Source organism: Phascolarctos cinereus, unplaced genomic scaffold, assembly GCF_003287225.1.
Source record: "Phascolarctos cinereus isolate Bilbo 61053 unplaced genomic scaffold, phaCin_HiC Scaffold_2;HRSCAF=192, whole genome shotgun sequence".
Lineage (NCBI taxonomy): Eukaryota > Metazoa > Chordata > Mammalia > Diprotodontia > Phascolarctidae > Phascolarctos > Phascolarctos cinereus.
This window is the reverse complement of record NW_027555625.1, coordinates 102,437,081-102,459,078: the sequence shown is the minus strand read 5'-3', so window position 1 is coordinate 102,459,078 and position 21,998 is coordinate 102,437,081.

The following is a 21,998-nucleotide window of genomic DNA, read 5'->3' as shown; positions in this document are numbered from 1 at the left end:
AGATAAGCTAGAAGCCTTCCCAATAAGATCATGAAGCCAGGATGCCCATTATCATCACTATTATTCAATATTGGACGAGAAATGCTAGCTATAGCAATAAGAGAAGAAAAAGAAACGGAAGGGATTAGAATAGGCAATGAGGAAACAAAACTATTTCTCTTTACAGGCGATATGATGGTACGCTGGAGAATCCTAGGGAATCAACTAAAAAAACAAGTTGAAATAATGAACTTTAGGAAAGTTTCAGGATATAAAATAAAGGCACATAAGTCATCAGCATTTTTATATATTACCAACGAAGTCAGTAGCAAGAGACAGAATGATAACTTTCTTTTAAAATAACTGTAGACAATATAAAATACTTGGAAGTCTATCTGCCAAAAAAAACCCCAAGAACTAAATGAACACAATTACAAAACTCTTTTCACACAAATAAAGTCAGATCTAAACAACTGGAAAATTTTTGCTCCTTGATGGGCTGAGCCAGTATAATAAAGATGACAATTCTACCTAAATTAATTTACTTATTTAATGCCATGTTAATCAAACTACCAAATATTTATTTTATAGAGCTAGAAAAAAATAATTTAAAAAATTCATCTGGAAGAATAAAAGGAAGGATACCAGATCTCAAACTGTATTATAAAGTAGTAATCATCAAAACAAGCTGGTACTGATTAAGAGACAGAGTGGTGATCAGTGGAATAGATTGGGTACACAATACATAGTATGTAATGACCAAAGTAATCTAGTGTTTGATAAATGCATAACAGAAAGTAAAATGGATAATTTTGATTACATTAAATTAAAAAGGTTTTGCAAAAACAAAACCAATGCAACCAAGATCAGAAGGAAAGCAGAACTCTGGGGGAAATTTTTTTTTATAGAAGTTTCCCTGATAAAGACTTAATTTCACAAATATATAGCAAACTGAGTTAAGTTTATAAGAATGAGTCATTCCTCAATTGATAAATGGTCAAAGTATATGAACAGGCAGTTTTTGGATGAAGAAATGAAAGCTATCTATAGTCATTCATATAAAAAATGCCCAGAATAACTACTGATTATCAAAATGCAAATTAAAACAATTCTGAGTCATCCCCTCACATTTATCAGAATGGCTAATATAACAAATGTTGGAGGGAATGTGGGAAAATTGGGATATTAATGCACTATTGGTAAAGTTGTGAACTGATCCAACCATTCTGGAGAGCAATTTGGAATTATGCCCAAAGGGCAATCAAACTGTGCATACTCTTTGACTCAGCAATATCACTACTAGGTCTGCATCCCAAAGAGATTACAAAAAATAGGAAAGAACCTCTCTCTCTCTCTCCTCCTCTCTCTCTCTCTCTCTCTCTCTCTCTCTCTCTCTCTCTCTCTGTATATATATATATATATATATATGTGTATATATATATGTATGTATGTAAAATATTTATATTGGCTTCTTTTTGTAGTGGCAAAGAGTTGGAAATTGAGGGGATGCCCATCAATTGAACAAGTTGTGGTATGTGATTATGATGGAATACTATTATGCTATAAGAAATGATAAGCATGGTGGTTTCAAAAAAATTTGGAAAGTTTTACAAGAACTGATGCAAAATGAAATGAGCAGAACCAGGAGAACATTGTAAACAGTAACAGCAATATTGTACAATGATCAACTGTGAAGGACTTAGCTATTTTCGACAATACAAAGATCCAAGACATTTCTTAAGGACTTATGATGAAAAATGGTATCCATCTCCAGAGAAAGAATTGACGGAGTCTGAATGCCAATCAAATCATACTATTTTTTACTTTATTTTTTGTAGGTTTTTTTAGTATGTGTTTTCTTTCACAACATGATTAATATGGAAATATGTTTTGCATGACTATACATGTATAACCTATATCAAATTGCTTGCTGTCTCAGGATCTAGAGGAGTGAAAGAATTTGGAACTCAAAATTTTTAAAGAGAATGCTAAAAATTGTTTTTACATGTAGTTTGAAAAAATAAAATTTTAGAAAAATAATTAATCATTTTACATTTCATCTCTGCACTGGCTACCTCTGATCAAACAACCAGATAGGGTCATCTATCTGGTGGTTTCTCTTTTGCTGATCTTGCTCTGACCAATGTCTGATGCTCTGGTGCCAGGGAATGGGGTTGGGGTGGAGATGGGAGTGGGGGAAATGTAAGTTGCCTTTTGTGATCTCCCAGGGCCAGCTGCAAAGAAAAAGACTTGATAGAGAGGTGGCCGCATCTGAGGCACAGCCTGGTCTAGGTGAGACGTTCACAGCTGTAGAGAGCCAGGTGGGATTAAGGCTCTCCCAGGTTGCAACTCTTTCAAATCCTCAAGAAAGAGGAGTGCCAAGGGTTGGGTCACCCTTGAGGATATGCACATTCATATATACATGCATGTACATATGTGTGTATAAATAGGTTCTGGCTCAGCAGCAAATCAAAAGACTTCTTGTCATCACACAGAGGAGTGCTGAGGATCAAGTCACTCCTTGAATGTATATCCATACATATGTAAGCATAATCACACACACACCACACACACACACACATACATATACATATTTGTGTGTGTGTGTGTGTGTGTGTGTGTGTGTGTGTGTGCATGTATGTATGGAGTTCTGGAGTTGGATCATCCTTTGAGTACACATATTTACAAATATACACAAATACATATTCATACATATATACATGCATACACATGCATATAACAGCACATATACATATGCATACACTCACATATATATGGCATTCTGACTCAGTAGCTAATTAAAAGACTTTTTGTCATAATTTGTGCAGACCTCTGAGTCATCATGGCAGACAAGAAGCAGTTAAAGAATATCTGAAGAGGGGAGGAGGAAGTCCACATGCTCAAATGGAATGCCAAGTGGGCATGCCCTCCCTAAGAGCAGTGCCACTGACAGGCACTACAGCGAGATCAGTTTTGGAATAGATACTCTCCCTGTAGAAGGAAGAAGGGGAAGAAAAGGAGAAGTGACGTATGATCCTTGTCAATTTCAGCAACACAATGACAAATAATCTCCTCCATATCAGCTTGGCTTCCAGTGGTTCAACCCCTAATTGCTGCATTTGCAATGAAGGCAGCATCTATAGATAACTCTGGTCTCTACATGGTCAAATCATGAAGGAACTCTCCCCTCTCTAATAAATATTGTTCCTACCTTTTTCTGTATTGTTTTTTCCCCAAGAATTACAGGGCACCTCCTCTACTTCCTGTCACAACTAATAACCTCTCCAGTATTTGGTTTTAAAGTTTTGTCTGGGACTTTCTCCTTCCTCCCCCTCAAATTCCAGTTTAAAGCCCTTTTAATCAGGTTGGAGACTCTCCCACCATACATGCTCTTTCAATCTTTATGAGATGCACATTGTCCTTTGCCAGGTGCCCATCATTCTGGTGTTGTAAGCCAATCCCATATCCCAACACCATTTACACAGCCAGTTGTTCATTTCTCATATCCTCCTCTCTTCTAAAGTTACAATTTTCAATTTGAAGAGAAAACACCACCTATGTTGCCCCCCCCCCCCCAGTTCTCAGTTTCCTACCAGGACTTCAAACCAAATAAAGATAGATTCCAGATTTTCTTCCTGACTATCATTTGTTTCCATGTGAACCAGCAGAAGTGGGGAATAGTGGGTGGATTTGAAGAATCTTGGCAGGCTCTGTCGCAGCTCAAATATATGCTCCCACAAGATAATATACTCTCTGATTAGCTAAGCCAAGACTACTTATAGATCACTCAGTATGGAGTCACTAACCGAAACATTTTATCTTCTCTCCTGGGGGTGGTAACAGGATTATGCCATGTGTTATTCATAGGGTCAAAAAATTCAGAGCTGGAAAGGACCTTAGAACTCATCTAATCCAAATACTCTCTTTACTGATAAGGATACAGAGTCCCATAGAGGTTAAGTTACTGGCCCAAGGTCATGTAAATAGTAAATAGAAGAATAGTGATTTGTACCCAGGTTCTGTGGTTCCAAATGCACTGCCCTTGTGTATCCTCCACGTCCTATTAGTGTTCTGTCATGTCCTATGTGGGCAGTTAGGTGGCACAGTGGATGGAGCACCAGGCTTGGAGTCAGGAAGACCCTACTTTAAATCTGACCTCAGACATTTACTAGCTGTATGGCCCTGGGCAAGTCACTATACCCTGTTTGCTTCAGTTTCCTCATCTGCAAAATGAGCTGGAGAAAGAAATAGCAAAGCACTCCAGCATCATTGCCAAGAAAACCCCAACTGGGGTCACAAAAAGTCTGAAATGACTGAACAACAACAACAGTGTCCCATGTGAGCTGCTGCATTTTCTTCAAGAGTGATCCTGCATACCAGGAGTCTCATACCTGTTGTATGGGTCTTTTCTTTCTCCTCTGTGTTATGTTCTTCCATTCAATAACCTCTTACCACTCACCTCCTTTGCACTCAGAATCTTTTTCTTCTTGACTTTCTTTGACTATTTCTTCCATCCAATGCAGCAATTCTTTACACTCTTCAATTAGTTGGAAGAGAAAAGAAATATCTCTCAAGCCCTTTTGGTTTTATTTTCTAGTAGCAAACCAATCTGCGTTTGCTGTACCCACAGTAAGTATCTCAGGCACAAGGTATATCATATCTTGTAGGTCACCTAAAGAAATCCCGTGTTCAAGCTTTTTGAATCTTCTTTGTGTCTGTCTTTGGAAAAACCTTAATCATCCCTGTTCTCCATGCTTCTTGGGTTAGGTGATTCCTAGGAGGCACCACTTATCTCTACTTAACTCTACCATTCCCTGCCTACTGAACTGCCAAGCTTTCATGGGATGTTAGTAATAGATAATGATTTTGAAAAGTTACATTTTAAAAATTACCAAGCATCTTTTTCTTACCCTCATATCTGTGGCCCCACCACATGCTCCTCCCCTCCCACTGGAAAAATAAAAGATAAAAACAAAAAATAGTCAAAAAATATGCTTAGTCAAATATGCTTAGTAAAAAAAAAATCCCCACATTGGCCGCATTTACAAAATGTGTCTTATTCTGCATATTTTGTCCATCACCTCTGACAGGAGGTATGTTTTAATCACACCAGGATCACCTCAGAATCTTCTACCTTTTACAGACATCAAAGCTCTGCAACCTCTGACGTAGATATACCCAAGAAAATAAGAAAGGGCTCAGGAGGTGCCTAGGATGCAGCTGTTACTAAATGTGACAAAAGCCATCACTGACCAGCATTCTGGCTTGCACAGGTGCCCAAGACCTCAAGCAGCTGATTACACAGCTCAGTGAGCTGTGGGGCTGAGTTTCCTGAGCGCTCAGACAACCTGATATACAAGACCGTTCCAGGGACAGTCATGATGCAGGGAAACAGAAACATAGACACATAGGGAAACCCTCTAGCTAAGTCCCCAAAGCCATGATGTTTTGTCATAAAAGGTTTCCCTTGGCTCATCTACCCATTCTCCTTCTAACAGAGCCATTTTAGAGACATTAGACCAGTGCCTTGGACTGTCCCTGCTTTTGTATGCTTCCTACAAGGAGCTTTCAGAGCCAGAGAGAGGCTTGTGCCCTCCTCAGGGTTACTAGCTATAGCTACTGCCTTCCTCCACTGCAATTTATCTTCGCTGGCTGCCTGACTGTGGTAACAAGAGGCACCTGATCCATGTGGGAAGAAGCACTATCTTGCTCACCTGCCTGTGAGCCTCTTCCCACTGCTCCTTTCTTTCTCAGGAGATGTCTGGCTCAGCCGTACAAACAGTGAACTATTCCACATCACGTGAATAACGGGCAATTAAAATTTAAAAGGTATGTAACGGTAAAAGTTGCATGATTAAAGGTCACATGACCCTTTCATCTCATAGGAAATGGTAAAGGTAGGATTAGTGCATCCCCGGTGGGATTTCCTCCCCCCTCATATCAGCTGTTTGCCTGGAATAGCTCACAATGTAGCTACTGTCAAGCTGGGAATCCTGTATCAGTCCGAATACAGAGCTAAACAGAGGGAGCTGGCAGTTGGAGCACATTTGTCCCCTGCTTCAATCTCTTCCTGTGGGCATTTATTTATTTATTTATTTGTTTATTTGGTATATCAGTTTCCCCATCTTTGGACAGGAATAATAGTATCTGGCTCCCCATTCCTCACAGGGTTATTGTATGGCTAAATAAAAGCAGTATAGAAATTATTTTTAAAGAAAGGCTATAAAAAACATAAAATATTTTCCTAAATATACACCTTGTTTATATTCCAAAGAACTGAAGGAAAAATCATGTTGTCTTGCTTAAAGAACAATAATAACTGATATTTGCATAGCTCACATGGTTTAGAAGCTGCTTTACATGCATTTCTTTTATTGTAGATACACGTGGGTAGAACATCAGGCATTTCACTCTGAGTAAGGAGGATGGCAATGAATGATCAAGAGTGTGCTTTCTGGAGGCCCCATCTTACCTAGATAGTACTATAACTAGGGCAGGGTGATTGATTTTTTTTCCTGAAGTGCTGATATTGAGGTTAGTATCACCCCCAGTTTTCTAGAGATCTTTCCCCCATATTTCTCACTCCTCTGCTGGTCTGCTCTGGACAGCTCAACCCTACCTTCTCTCCAGGCCCTGGACTGGAACCCCCAAGGACCGATGGCTGCCATGGAAACAGATCCAGAGAATGAGGACAAGCATCAAAGACACAGAGAGGCATTGGTCACAGTGTGCACTGGGACTGCCTGTGGCTCAATTTGCAGGTCCAGTGTTCCATGGTCTGCGGGCAGTTATCATGTGCTAGTTAGTAGCTCTCTGCCTGCCAGTGTTTGCATTGATCTGCTATATCTGTGTTCTTGGCAGGGTTCAGACAATTTAAACGGAATTTCTCCTTAAGCTCCAGGTCTTGGACTCATTTCTGAGATCCTTAATGCTCTCATAATATGAGCCCTGCTCTTCAGTGCTCCAGGAATTTCTATGTTTTTAGAAACTGCTTAGAGATCAAAGGAAAAAACTAAACCTCTTCCTTTGGAGATGAACAATTGCATTTTTTTGTTGTTGTTTGTTTGTTTCTTGGACAATATTATCCCATTATGACACAAAGTTCTTTCACTTGCTTTTAGAAGAATAGAAAAATGCTCAAAGTATTATCCATCCAGAAAGAAGTGAAGTGTGACAAGGAAAATTGACTTTAGGAGTTGGCAGAAGCTTCCAGAAAAGGGCAACTGAATGACCCCCCCCACACACACACACACAGAAGTGGCATACTAATTTTTTCGTCCATGGATCTCTCTAATGGCACATGCAAATCACCCACTCTAAAGAGGCAGGTAGTTCACTACCTTGAGAGGCCGTGGAAATTGTTCTCGACTGGCAACTGGCAGGGAGAGAGAGCTTTAAATCTTGCTTGTTAATGCTTATTAGTGGCATCACCTACAGGATCAAATATAAAATCTCCTCCTTGGCATTCAGAGCCCTTCACAACCTCACCTTTGCCTACTTTGCCAGTTTTGTTATACCTTACCCTCCCCGAAATACCCATTATCAGGTGACACTGACCTCTTTGCTGTTCCTCTACAAAACACTCCATCTCCTGCCTGGAGGCATTTTTGCCAACTGTCCCTGATACCTGGGGTACTTTCCCTCCTCAGCTCTGCTTCCTGACTTCCTTGGCTTCCCATAAGTCCCGACTAACACATGTTATGAGAAGCCTTTCCTGATCCTCTGAATGCTAGCGCCTTTCCTCTATTGATTATCCTCAATTGATCTTGTATGGAGTTGTTTTCCTAGTGTTTACCCCATTAGACTGTGAGTTTCATGAGAGCAGGGACTGTCTTTTGCCCTTCTTTCTATCCCCAGCACTTAGCATAATGCCCAACACACAGCTGGTGTTTAATAAATGCTTATGGACTGAATGTGACCATGGGAAAGTCATTTAACCTTCTGAGTCTCTCAATTTCCTCATCTGTAAAACTGGAATAATAATAATTCTTGAAATACCTACCTCACAGAGTTGTTGTGAGGATCAAATGAACTAATGTATGATAGGGTTTATGAGCCCTAAAGTCCTATATGCATTTTAGTTAATTTTTTTTTTCGTTAATAACCTACTCATTCCCACTTCACCCAAGTGGATCAGAAGATTGGTGTAGTTTTTTATAACACACTAATGGAGAGACATCAAGAGTAAATTTTAAATTTCTATCAGAAAAGACATCGTTATTTTATTTTTATTTGTTTTTTTAAAGAGGTCTGGACTTATAATTTTTAGCCATGTAAGAAGCTCCCAGCCTGAAAATTCCTTCCATTGATGAAGATCAATAACTAAAAAGCAATTTAATGTCAAAAAGAGTTGGCATGTGACTTGGTTATGGTCACACTGATAGGATGTGTCACAGGTCTAATTTGAACCCAGGTCTTCCTGACTCCATATCTATTCCTCTATCCATTGCAATATACTGCCTCTCTTGTTTTATATTGTTCAAATTTATTTAATGAAATGTCACAGGCAGGTGCGGCAGCTAGATTGCTAAGCAGATAGTACACTGTGCCTAGAGTTAGGAAGACCTGAGTTCAAATCTGACCTCAGACACTAGCTGTGTGACCTTGGACAAGTCATCTAACCTCTGTTTGCCTTAATGCACTGGAAGACAAGTCACTCCAGTACCTTTGCCAAGAAACCACCATGTACAGTATTGGTGTGCTTTGGTCCATGGGGTCGTGAAGGGTCAGATGTGACTGAATGACTGAATAACAAATAAGGGCATGTGCATTGAGTAGAACGCTGAGCCTGGCATCTGGAAGACCTGAGCTCAAATCCAGCCTCAGACACCTACTAGCTTTGTGCCCCTGGACAAGGCAGCCTCTGTTTGCCTAAGTTTCATCATCTGTAAAATAAGGATAATAATCACACCTACCTCCCAGGATTGTTAAGAGAATCAAATGAGATAATATTTGTAAAGTGCTTAATACAGTGCCTGGTATATAGTATTATTATTATATTTATTATATATTATAATTATATATAATATAATGATATCTATAATAATTACATATTATTTAATTATGTAATATGTATAATATATAATGTAATTATAATATATAATACATATTTATTAATTAGAGCATTATTGAAGTATAAAATGGATAATTTTGATTATTTTGAATTAAAATTTTCTTGTATAAATAAAACCTATGCAGCCAAGAATAGAAGGAATGCAGAAAATTGGGGGGAAACTTTTATAGACAATCAGGTCGGATGTGATTGTGTTAGAATATTTCTGTGGTGTAGGAAATGATGTACTAGTTGATTTAGAAAAACATGGAAAGACTTGGACATATGAATGAAGATGCTACGTACCTTCAGAGAAACAGATGACGAGTGGAAATAAGCACAGTACATCTTACATATATGTGTATGAATGTATTTATGTATATATGTGTGTTTATAGATATCTGTGTGCATGTGTATATCCGTGCTTACTTGTAGCCTTCTTTAGGGTGAAGGGCCAAGGGAAGGGAAAAAATATAAAGTAAGAAGTGCATAGCAAAGAACAAAAGAAAACCTGCAAGGAAGCAAAGAAAAGCTAGGCAGCATTGAAAACAATGTGTAGTATTTATTATATAGGTTTTCTTGAAATGGAAATTTATTGTTTTACCTTGAATCCTCTCATATTTTGCTGTGTACATGGCAATGTTTTTTTCCTTTTTTTGTTTTGTATTTAAGTTTAAAATAAATTTTAAAATTTACAAAAAAAGCCAAAAAACAAAACAGTAATCAATAGAGCATGGAAAGAAACAAACCCCCAGGAGGAGGGAGAGAATGATGGAGAAAAAACCCAACATATGGGCTTCTCTAAGCACCTTTTGTCACAGTTTTTTCCTCTGACTCTTTCATGACAAGATCCCATGGGGCTGAAGAAAGATGGTTGTAGAGAGAACAATGGAACCTAGAAGGGTGGAGAGAAAAGTGGAGAAATGGCCCTATTCTGGAATCTACCTAGAATCTCCCTGCAGCAGTATCCCAATCCCAATTCACCCCTACCCTTTGAGAGAAACAGACCTCAGCTAACTCTGAGGATCCAGATGAATAGGGAATAGGCAGTACGGATGGGGAAAAGAAATAGTCATGCTTAATCTCCTGAAGGGAAGGGCAATTGGTAGTAGGCACATTTTTCTTAAGCCCACCAGGGACAAGTCAGCCACATGATTGATTGAGCCAGAAAAAAACTGCCTAAGAATGAGAGATAAGCCAGCATTTGAAGAAAAAAAAAACTACTTCATCAGACAAGTACTATGGAACAAAGGAGACTTAGTCAAAGATCTCATTAGCAAGGCAACAACAGTACATCAAATTCAGCAAGACCTCCTGAAATGACAGTGGAGCAACTCTAAGAACCTCGAGAGCAGTCCAGAGAAGAATGCAAAGAAATAAGGAGACATTAAAACAAAACAGAATTTAGAGCTCTTAAGGCATGATCTAACGAGAGACTAAAGAAATGAGAAGAAAAGCCAGAAACACTTCTTGTATTAGTAGAGTCTCTGTAAAAGGGAGCAACAGAAACGAAACACAAAATGCAGAGCAAGAAACACAAGCGATGGACTAAACAAAACACCAACAAATCACAAAACTGGAAGAGTGTACAAGAGAGCTGCCAAATGAGAATACTGAGAATTAAGATGTTAGAGATAATTACAGGTCTTCCAGAGAACATCTTGAAATAGAAAACCTGGATATCATACTCTTGAGAGTAAGAAAAAATTGCTCAAGAATGTGGAATAGAGGGGCAGCTGGGTGGTACAGCGTGTAGACTGTATAGAGTGTTAGGCCTGAAGTCAGGAAAACTCATCTTTCTAAGTTCAAATACAGCCTCAGGCACTTACTAGCTGTGTGACCCTGGACAAGTCACTTAACCTTGTTTGCCTCAGTTCCTCATCTGTAAAATGAGCTGGAGAAGGAAATGACAAACCTCTCCAGTATCTTTGCCAAGAAAACCCCAAATTAGGTCAAAAAGGGGTCATACATGACTGAAATCATTCAACAACAACAAAGCCAACAACAAAAATAGAAATAGCAGAGCCTAGGTAATTGACTTGTCCAGGCTTATGAGATGTTAATGAGTTTCAATTTCTTCCCCTATCTTTGGCATGGTGGGGGTTAGAAACTGAATACTGAAGGGTGGAACACAAAGGGAGAAATGGGAATTGGATACGGCCAGTAAAAAGTCAGTAGTTTAAAGTTGACCTCTCAGGATGGTAGGAGGTGAGAAAACAGCCTTGGTGGGATAGAGTGGGTGGGGGTGGGGGTGGGGGAGGGTTAGACACTTCAAGAGATTGGCTTCCACAAGATGGGTTCAAGGGTATCAGTGTGGGAGAAAGTATTTGAGTATCTGGGAGGGCAGAACAGGGGTTAATAGGTGCCAGGGGACAGTGGTGAGCTATAAAAAAGGTAAGCAATAAAGGAAAAGATAAAGAACACAATTGGATCCCCAGTTTCATTCCCACTTCCCGCTGTGCCCTGCTGCCTATATTGAGAATTAGCATTACTGGGAATAGACTCTATCTTTAAAAAAAATTTATTGGTGTGTTTTGCTTTATATAAAAAACATTTCCAGATTACCCCTAAAACATGAGCTCTCTAAAGTACAACAATTAACAAAACTAACATTATGATTATCACATTTGAAAGTATGCAAATTCAATTATAATTCCCAGACTCTTGATTTTTAAAATTTTATTTTATTTTAAAAAGTTTTACTGATGTGTTTTGTTTTTACATTACAAACATTTCCAGATCACTCCCACTTCATGAGAGGTCTCTTGTAACAAAATAAAATGGTTGAGTAAAACTAATAAATATAATGACTTAATCTGAGAGTGCATGTAATGTTTCACATCTGTGGCACCCACACTCAGCCCAGCGTAAAAGAAACAGAAAGAAAAACAAATTTCTTTTTAACAAACATGCATAGTCAAATAAATCAGTTTTTTTCATTGGCTGCACGCAAATCCAGATCTCTATCTATGCTTCTATCTCTCTATCGATCTATCTATCTATCATGTCTCTTTTAGGAGGTGAACAGCATGCTTTATCATTGGTCCTGGAAATTACAGATGGTCTTTGCATTGATCATAGTTCTTATACTTTCAAATTTGCCTTTACAGTGTTGTTTTTATTGTTTTCCTGGTTCTCATTCCATTCTTCATAAGTTTATAAAAGCCTTCAAAATTGTTCATTTTTATAAATTGATGTTATAATAAAAACTATTCTTCTGGTTTTGCTCACTTCACTCTATGTCAGTTCATACAACTAGAGAATCCTAGAAGGGGCAAGGCATAAGATAGGGAAGGAAGGAAACAACACTTGTTGGTAAGGAATATTATAAAGTAACATCATGGAAAAAAATGGATGAGGAGTGTGTGTGTGTATGGTAGGAGTGGGGAATGAGGACAGTTAGGTATTGCACTTTTCTATGATCTGGGAGAGAGAAATGAGAGAGAGAGAGAGACAGAGACAGACAGACAGAGAGAGACAGACAGAGACAGAGCTAGAAAGACAGAGAAAGACAGAGACAGAGAGACAGAGACAGACAGAGAGATTCAGACAAAAAAGAGATTAATCAGAGTAAAAAAAGAAAGTTCAGGGGGCAAAACTGGGTTTATATTTATTAAAGCAAAACAAACACCAGGGGTTTATAAAAAGAAATTTATACTGAATACATCTCTTTAAGTTATATATGATAAAGAGGAAGGTTGGCATTACAGATAGAAAGCAATTCTCAGGTGGAGAAATTCCCAGGTCAGGAAGACCTGGGTTCAAGGCCCACATCTGAAACATACCACCTGCGTCATTTAACCTCCTAATGCTCCAGGAAGCTCTTTAAGATTACAAATTGTACAGTAGGTGCTGATCTTGATTGGTAGAGGGAGTTTTCCTTACCTGGATGGAATCAGAGGTCTAGTGCAACATATTCATATAAGAGCTTGATAGAAGGAAACACAATGTTTACAACTTTACATGTGAAGAAGATTAAATTATCCAAATAAAAAGAAAAGCAAGGACATTTCATTATTATAATCGAAAGTATATATTTAAAACCAAGAGCTATCATTGTTTTTAATGGAGAAACACTAATAATTTTCCTAGTACCCCTTTCCCAGGGACAAAAGCAAGGATGCTTGTTTTTTCTCACCATTATTTGACATAGTTCTAGAAAAACTAGCTATGCAAAAAAGACAAGAGAACAAGATCAAAGGCAGAAATATCAGTAAAGAGGAGACAAAACTATCCCTATTTGCAGACTACATGATGTATTTAGAAAACTTCAGAGAATCAGTGAGGAAACTGATTGAGACAGCAAGGTTACAGGTAGAGAAATGAATCCACAAATAGCAATTGCATCTCTATATAGTACACAACCAAAAACCAGGAAGAAAATATAGCTCAGGAGGCAATAGACTGCCAGTGAAAGGAAGAGAAGGAGCATCACCACATTGGAAAATCCCAAGCCCTGATGGACCTCTCCTTGTCTGGAGAAGAAGGTGAAGAGAATAATTCACTTTCAGAACATTTTGAGAACAACCAAAGGAGAAGAGATCATTTTAAATTTAAAGATTTTAATTACCCACTTGACATTTTAGAGAAGCAATATGATATTTTTTAGAAGGACCAGGGTCAGAAGCAATATTAAAAATTGCTGATAATTATGGAGACATAATAGAAAAATCACCGGTAGGAATAATTTGGACAAAATGGTTGGCATTTGAAAGTACTTGGCCAAATAGAAAATAAAAATCAAATATTCAGAGTTTTACCTCCAAATTCTTCCAGTTAAAAAAGTGTGAGGAACATTGTTATTGAGTCTTTTCAGCCATGTGTGATTCCTCATGGCCTATTTGGGGTTTTGTTGGCAAAGATATTGGAGTTTTTACCTTCTCTAGCTCATTTTACAGATGAGGAAACTGAGGTACACAGGGTTAAGTGACTTACCCAGTGTCACATAGCTACTAAGTTTCTGGGGCTGGATCTGAACTCAGGAACTGTGTCTTCCTGACTTCAGCCCTGGTACTGTATCCACTGCACCATGCAGCTGCCCATGAGGAACATGAGAAGTAGGTTTTAACTGCTCCCCACTGTAGAAAGGAAGGAATTCTAAGGCAATGACAATATCTGCTGTTGGTTCACTTAATGCCCATTAATAGATCTGGCAAATCCACAGGTTCCTTCTTCAGTTCAATATTTCCAATTAGCTACATGCTATAAGAGGCACAGATGTTAGAAAGAAATGAATGTGACCTTCAGTGGACAGCCTGCTGGCTACAGGCCTCTCCTATGACTCTCCACTAATCGGTACTCCAGCCTCTATCATCCAGAACACAGAGAGCTGGGAACCCAGGGGGAAGCCAAAAAAGGTCTTTGTGTCACTGAAATAGCCAGGTACAAAGACTTGCACTCATGCTCTTGTATTTTACTCTGTAGGAGAGACTGCTAGGCCAGCATTCAGTGCTTATCGATTCTTAAATTATACGCAGTTCTGACTCCCTTGGTTATCTGATTTTTCAAACCACAGAAGATTAGAAACAGCCAATTAGAATGGCGAGAGTGATTGGGGGTCAACCCACTGTCAGTAGAACAGCTTACAGACTAACCACCAAAGAGGGGCAAGAAAAGCTCCAGTATTTATAATAGTACAGTACAATAACTGCTGGTCGTAAAGATGACGGCAAATCATTTATACAATATTAGATTATGCTCTGTATACCTTATTGAAGAAGTCAGGAGAATGTGTAATACATTTCAGACAGATTTTCATGAAAATGGCTATATTTTTAGAAAAAAATTTTGGCTCTCCAAGTGGTAAATGTCAGTTTTCTGGAAAATTTGCTTAACATTAACAAATGAGGTGTGACTATCACTTGTTCCCCTTGTCTACAAGAAAGGAGATCTAGGCCAAGCCCTTCTTTTTAAAAGCTGAGTGCTTTCTGTATCACAGTTTCTTCCATCTGTGAAATGAGGGAAGTCTTCATTTTTTGTAATTGTCTATGTTCTTCCCCTAAGCCCTGTTCTGATGCCTTATTGTGGTGTGGGGTGATGTTGGTGTCTCAAATGCTACGCCAGCAGAGCATTAGCTCTGGCCATTTTGATCATTCTGGAGAGAACGTTCCTGGCAGACGACTGAGGAGACTTCCTGAGGACCACCCTCACTAAGTGCAGAGGCTCATAGCCAGTAAGCTGGCCAGTTAGTGATGAATTCTTTGGCCATGGAAACCCATGAAACAAACAAAAATACAAAATGGCTCTCAGCCCTGGGTGGCCTCCTTTTGCTTCTTCTTCTTTTTTTTTAATTAAAATTTTCTTATTGGGAATTTAATAATAATTATCAGCAAATAGGAACATTCCAATAGACAAAGAATAAGAAAGAAAATTGGATAAGAAACTGCAAACTTGCTACATAGAGTATGTTTTTTAGGTACATATGCAAGGTGAGGACATGATCATGCTCTGCCTGTTGCCAATTCATGTGAGGAAGCTCATAGGGCTTGCTTCTGAAAGTGTGATAATACATAATAACAATAACTACTATTTATAGAGAATTTTACATATATTGTCTCATTTGATCCTTACATCAATCCTGTAAGGTAGGCGTTATTATTATCCCCATTTTACAGATGAGAAAACTGAGGCAGCCAGTGATTGAGTGATTTGCCTAGGATCAAACAGCTTGCAAATGTCTGAGGCTAGATTTGAATCCAAGTCTGGCAGTCTGTACACTGGGCCACTACCTAGAGGTCCAACTCTCTACTTCAGAGCATGTGCATGTATTCTATGATTGTTTCTGGTCTTCTTCTCAAGCGCTTTTTTGATTGGCTGAGCCAGACCTGGGTGTACGTACAAAAGACTCCCAAGGGGGCAGCTTGATTTCTTTTCACTGTGACTGCCTTTGAGTGAGGAGGATGAACTGCTATGAGCCACGGTTTTGGGGGAGGGCTTCAGGCCCTCTCTTACCTGGAGCTGCCCTGAAGCCAGTGGACCCATAGCCTCCTCGGTGAGCTTATTTGGGATGGGGCTCTCCTGTTTGTCTTGTTTCTTTCGGTACTGGACCTTGAGAGGTTGCAAAAGGTCAGTTTGGCAGAGACGTGGTGATGGAAGTCCACACCAGGAGGGATGTCAAGCTGAGAACTGTGAGGAGTAACAGCTTGACCTGGCCCAGCGGTTTGATGTTGAGATGCCACGTCCTTCTGCAGTAAGAGAATCACTTCTCCTGTGACTATGTCATATTCAGAAGTGAGCTTGGCAGAGTAAATGCTTTGCAGGAATTGCTTTAAGTTTGAATCCATTTCCCCCCTGGTGGCACAGGGAGAATGCAGTCCTCGTTTGTGGGAATATTTTTGTATTTCTGTTCTTACTGTATCTTTTTAGTAAACATCCCTTTGTAAAAACTAATGTTAATTGGTCAAGTTGATATTGGAGGCTCTAATCAATAGCATTGATTATGTGGTTTGTCCTTCGTTCTCAAAGAGGACCATGACATCAGGAAGGTGATGCCATGACTTGTAAGTGAATTGGATTTAAGTGAGGCAGGGCTGTGCAAAGTCACCAGCCTCACTTTCTTCTCTGGAGCCATCTAGGTCCAGTGGCAAGATATAGATCAGGAAGACTGGAGATGGCCCAACAATAGTACTGATGATCTCTGGTTAAATGATATCAAAGTGACAACTGTCAATTGGTTTTGGGGAGAGTATGCTAGAATGAGAGCTTAAGCTGATAGCGTTAGAAAGATATCCCCCTCAACTTTTTAAGGGCATTTCTAGAACCCTTAGGAGAAGATATGCTCTTTCTCTGAGAATCCAATTTGCCAGTGAGAGTAGGGCATGGGATAAAGGCCTACCTTTCAAGGAAATAGATGTATATGCATACGTATATTACATGTATATAATATATATTATCTCATTTGATCCTCATGACAATCCTGTGAGGTAGGCATTATTATTATCTCCATTTTACATGAGAAAACTGAGATAACCAGAGGTTAAATGACTATGATCAAATAGCTCATAAGAGTCTGAGGCTAGATTTGAACTCAGTTCGATAACTCATGTATATAATATACATATGCGTACATGTATATCCACATATACTATACAAACATATACATAAAACTATATTAACTTATATATATGTATTTATATTATATATGTCTATATAACTTAACAAGGTAGTAATAAAATTGTTCTGTTTATTGGCATCCCCTTCTAAACTTGTTTTATTCTGCTCATTTGAAAATGTTTCATTGATGCTGCATTTTTGCATATCTATCACTAATTTACCACTCCTATCCCTTCTAGTCAGTCAGTCAACAACCACTTTTAAAGTGCCTACTATGTGTCAGGCAACAAATATGTATGTATGTGTGTGTGTCTGTGTATATACATGTATGTATGTATGTATGTGTGTATATATATACATATATGTATTTATATTTACATACACACATACACATGTATCCCAGTAAAACAAATCAACACTTTTGTATTTCCACATATGATCATTTTACATTTCTAGTCTGTTACCTCTTTGTCAAGAGATGGCAGGTGAATTATGTTTCATCATTCAGATTTTTGAAGTCATGATTGCTTGTTGCTTTGATCAAAATGATGAGGTAATTCAAAGTTATTTTCCTTCCTGTTATTGTTGTCGTTATATACCTTCTCCTTCTGCACTCCAACTGCAAAGTTGAAGAAAAGGGGACAGAGGATGCATTGTTTAGATGATGTAAAAAAATTACCTTGGTTGTTGGTATTCTAAAGGCAAGATACTAATTTAATAGCCAATAAATGGCAAATCAGAGGAACTGAATTCTATGATTCTTGATATTCTTACTCTAAATGAAACTAGAAGACATAAGGAAGTTGATGCTAAATGGAAGGATGCCTCACAATTTTTTCTTGGAGAGCAAAATAAGAAAGATGGCATAGTTGTTTTTTACGAGGCCTCCCAAGGCAACAAGAAATATAATTTCATAAGATGTTTGTTCATCTCCTATTGGACTGTTCTCAATAAGTATTGGCAAAAAAAAACCACCGTAAGAGTAACTCATGTGCTAACATCTCTCTTTTTCATTTAAAAATTATTTATTTATTTATTTTTGGTGTGTTTTTTTTAAAGAATGTTTTTATTTTTTCTTAATTACATTTTCACCCTTACAAAAAATACATGCAAAAACAATTTTTAGCATCTATTTTTAATAATTTTTGAGTTCCAAATTCTCTCTCCACTCTTTGAGAAGGCAAGAACTAGATTATACATGTGTAGTCATGGAAAACATATTTCCTGATTAACCATGTTGCAAAAGAGAAACACACACAAAAAAACACAAGAAAAATAAAGGAAGTCTAAAAAAGTATGCTTTGATCTGCATCTATCAGTTCTTTCTGTGGAGGTGGATAGCATTTTTCATCATAAGTCCTTTGAAACTGTCTTGTATCATGCCAACATTTCTTGCAGAGGATGATGAAGTAAAGAAATTCCACAAAGAACTCAAATTCTTGAAATTAAATCAAATATATGCTGATATGCAGTGGCTTTAATGCAAAAATAGGAATATGTAAGAAAAATGGTTTGGAAAATGTAGATCAGGAATAACGAATGAGAGAAGCTAAAGACTTGTACAATACCACAAATCTCAGATCTATTCGTTATAAAAACTTTGAGAAAAATATCAGTAAGCACTGGACGTAGCACGTCCAAAATAACATTGTAAAATATGAAATTGATTATACATTATGGAATCATTCATAAATGCATTATTTATGTATTAGATGATGGATCTTTTAGAGTAAAGATCAAAATTAGTACAATGCTAGAAAGGAAAATACATGGCATTCAACTAAAATAATTCCAATTTGAACTACTGAAACAAATTATTAAAAAAAGAAGAAAAGAAAGGAAAGTCATTGAAATATTTTTTTAAATGCACAGAGGAGAACAGAAAGAAATTCAAAGGGAGACACAGACCAGTAGGGCATCTTTGAGATCAATGTGTTTAATGTATTATATTCTTTAAAATAAGGTACACATGATACAGATTCGAAAAGATACTGGAATGGTTTGCCATTACCCCCTCCAGTTCATTTTACAGATGAGGAAACTGAGGCAAATAGAGTTAAGTGACTTGCTCAGGGTCACAGAGCTAAGAAGTATCTGGGGTCAGATTTGAACTCAGGTCTTCCTGACTCCAGGCCTGACACTCTATCCACTACACCTCCTAGTTGCCTAATTATAGAGGTAGTAATCTTATTCTCTGACCCTCAAGATTTCTTGGAGGTATTAAGTGAGGAGACATGTGCTTTGCCAAAGGTCTTCACTCTATCGTGGAGAAGTTCTAGTGTATACTCCTGGCTAAAGAGTATGTCTATATGTCCTCTGTCCTCTGTATGTCCAGATGCTCCAGTTTGCAGATGACATTTATATCAAGGCCCGGAACAATGTCCACAACCACTCAGAAGAATTTGGCCTGATAATCCACAGAGGAACAAGTGAATGAAGAATGCTTATTTTTCAAATTCTGATGTGCAGTTATATGTACAATTTGTAGAGCTCATCCATCAAATATACACAGATGCACACACACATGTACATGCACATATACACACAAGCATCTTGGAAAGATGCCATAAATGAATAATAATTTCAGTCCAAAATTAAGCAGGGGGAAGAATGAATGCTATATTAACTATAGGAAATTGCAAAAGTGTTTTTTTTTCTAATGATCCCAAACTTCTCCCAGAAACAAAAGCTCATCTTTTTACTATCAATATTTTACTAGAGTTATATAGCTGCCAATCATGGAATGCTATGATCTCCGAATGATTAAAAAATAAATATCCTTCAAAGGGGAATGGAAAGGTATATGGTGGGTGTGAGCAGGCTGTAACTAACAAATAAGAAGCTACAAGAAAAAGGAATCAGCATAAAGGATGTTTTCAAAGAAATGTGTAACCAAAAAAAGATGGGCTGTCCATATGATGAGAGTGGTAACAGCTTCCACCTTCATGGTGTTAGAGAAATTGAGGAAGATCCCCAATGAGTGGGCCCTTTGTGGAAAACTCATTTGAGGACATGGACAAGAATTGAAAGGAGAAGAAGAATGGATGGATTCTGATCTGGATTGATGGTGGGAACACACAGATTATTGAGATCACATAGCTATTTGAATCTTTAAGTATGACTATATCCATCCATTTTCAAGTGAGAACTCCCATAACAATGAGATTACATATCCATTTGAATATTTCAGTTTTTGCAAATGGCCATGGTTAATGTAAACCTATTTCTTCATAATGAAAAAAAAACTACTTGCATTTGAGTATAAAGTTTGCATCTAGAAACTTGCTAAGTAGTACTTAAAATGAGACAGAAAAGAAGTGGAAATATTTGTTTATTGTTTCAATTTTATAATAAGGAAGTAGGATGACACTCACAGGCTCTTCTTCACAGTTTGAGGTATCTAAAACATCATTACTGTGGGCAATCAAAGCACTGATGTAGAAAGCAGTTTTGTGAATTGCTATGGCCAAAAACTAAAATTCATTACCTGATGGCCAACCCTCTGGTAATAGCCATTTGTGAACTTAGGTAGGTTGATTTTTGAATGATAGACCTATAATCTATTGTCAAGAATATTTTTAAAAGCCTTTCTAGCTTAGTGTAGGACTTTCCAGAATTCGTACGCCATTGGCCTTGACTATGAGAACCCATGATCATTTTTATGCCATAACGAAGCATTTAATAGGACTTCAGTGGAGTGTTCTACTAGAGTAGGTCTTTTAAGTCATTCTGTTAGAATGGAATTCTAGGTCTTCCTGAGAGAAAGGGGTTGGTTCATTCAATGTCACCCATTCCCTACTATGAAGGAAAGATGTGGTCTTGTCATTGAGTGGAACTAATTTCCACGAGCATTTATTAAATGACTACTCATGTCCATAAGGCATAAGGTCTAGGGCACGTGGAAAGATAAATTGGATATGATCCCTCCTCTCCATAGATTGACACTTGACTCATTACTATGTATTTAGTTTTATCATCTCAAGCTCTATATCATTCCAGGGGTATAGTTAAATAGCTTCTTTCTACTTAATAAACTTGTAATCTCTTTTTAATTAATTGATTGAACCCCCAATCTAGTTCATTAAATGATAATTATTTAATGAACCCCTGAAACCTCCTTCCCAATGCTAATTACTATTACATAGTTTTCTAGGTAGTAAATACTGTAATATGCTATAAATAATTAAATATTAAATTTACATATACAATTTATAAATGATAAAATTAATAATAAAGCAACAATAATAATAGATAACATTTACATACTGCTTACTATGTGCCAGGCACTGTACTAAGTGCTTTATAATTATTATCCCCTTTGATCCTCACAACTCTTGGAGGTAGGTGCTATTATTATCCAGATTTTACATACAAGGAAACTGAGGCAGAGGTTAAGTTACTTGCCCAGGATCACACAGCTAATAAGTATCTGGAGCTGGATTTGAACTCAGATCTTGCCAGACTCCAAGCCCAACACTGTATCCACTGAGTCATTGCAATTAAACTATTTTGGCTGTGAGAAAGTTCACAGTCAAAGTTACCATAGACCTGAATATAATAGTAGGGGATTCTTTTTCTTTTCTTGAAACACAATTTCAACATTCAATTTACTCCAGGTACTGATTAAAATCTCTTAAAAATCTTCATCATATTTTTCCTTAAGATAAGAGTTAAATTCAGCCTCTCAGGAAATAAGTTCAGTTAGTCCTTTTTCTTTGTTCTGTCAAAGAATCACAAGAAAATCCTTCCAAAATACACTGTACGTGTCAGTTCCTTACATAGAATTTACTTCATGATGTTTTTCTATAACATAGAATAACATTGAAGAGTTATGTGGAAGAAGTTTTTTCACCTTCTCCTGTCTTTTTCATTGATTTCTTATAGATCCCTATTGATTATAGAGAAAATATACACA